Raw genomic sequence first — 1,070 nt, 5'->3', positions numbered from 1 at the left:
CAGGGGGGGAAAAAAACAAAACAACACACACACACACACACTTACACACACACACACAGCACCCACTTCATGCATCATCTCCTCCATTCACACACACAGACTCACTGCAGAAGATGCAGCAGCTTAAATAAATAATATATTTATAGAAACCAGCACAAAATGTTCAGTTTGTTTCGAACCTCTCAGAGAACAATAACCCAGCTGATTCTTGTTTTTCTCCACGGCTACGTGATGCAGCGACAAAGACATGAATGGAACGAACACACACTACTCCCTGCATCACGTCACACACTTCACACGTCCAAACAAACGACAGAGAGAACGGCGTGTCCGCGGGCTCCGGTGTTTACCTGCTGTCAGGTGCAGCTGTCCTCTTCAGCAGTGAAGGAGAGAGGGATGAATGGACGTGCACTGCTCTCACAAACAGGTAGCTGACTACATTATGAGTATGAATGAAGAGGACGGGACACTATCAGCCCCCCCACCCACACACACACACACACACTCCCTCCCTCCTTCTCAGCGTGTCTCTTTCAGGTCAAAGTGAAGCAGCACCTCCTCATTTGGAAGTTGACGTAAGCTTGTTTCTTTTGGCAGCTGGCACGGTGCTAAAGGGTGTGGGGTTATTTCATATTTCCTAAAAACAGTTTCCACCATTCAGCTGGTGTCCACTGGAAAAACTAAGAATGTAAGGACAGAGGTTCTGGTTTTTTAATAGATCCTCCGGAGAATGGTCCAACTGTGACATCACTCTCTGCTCCGTTATGCCACCGATTCACTAATGGCTGACGTCTCCTCTCACAGACGTGTGGAGCTTTGAGGAAACACCAGCCAGAGGGCAGACAAAGACTGTAAGCTGCTCATCTGAGAAAGGATCAGATGGTTGCTACAAGTGGAGTGTGACGATTCAAAATCTAACCAGGCACAGGGGAGGGAGCAGCCAGAGGGTTTGAACTACTGTTTGAGACTGACAGGAAGCAAAGACCCACCTCACAGTCACTGCAAAAACTGTCCATCTAATCAAGTTTTAAAATCTTATATCAGCCAAAAAGTCTTTTTGATCTTGTTTT

The 1,070-nt window shown here is 46.7% G+C and overlaps 1 protein-coding gene across 3 annotated transcripts in view; it reads right to left on the bottom strand.

Moving 5' to 3' along the window:
• Positions 1 to 1,070, bottom strand: part of hivep3a (HIVEP zinc finger 3a) — a 75,853-nt gene that overhangs the window by 48,691 nt on the left and 26,092 nt on the right. The window contains exon 1 of one of the 3 annotated variants that reach the window (XM_014032439.1): positions 351 to 775. The exons of the other annotated variants lie outside the window; for them this stretch is intronic. The gene's annotated coding sequence lies outside the window, so the exon portion shown is untranslated. Of the gene's footprint in view, positions 1 to 350; positions 776 to 1,070 lie in introns of those variants that run through there. 3 annotated transcript variants of the gene reach the window in all.

This window comes from Austrofundulus limnaeus, unplaced genomic scaffold, assembly GCF_001266775.1.
Source record: "Austrofundulus limnaeus strain Quisiro unplaced genomic scaffold, Austrofundulus_limnaeus-1.0 Scaffold1448, whole genome shotgun sequence".
In the NCBI taxonomy this organism is placed as follows: domain Eukaryota; kingdom Metazoa; phylum Chordata; class Actinopteri; order Cyprinodontiformes; family Rivulidae; genus Austrofundulus; species Austrofundulus limnaeus.
This window is presented reverse-complemented; position numbering and strand designations above follow the sequence as displayed.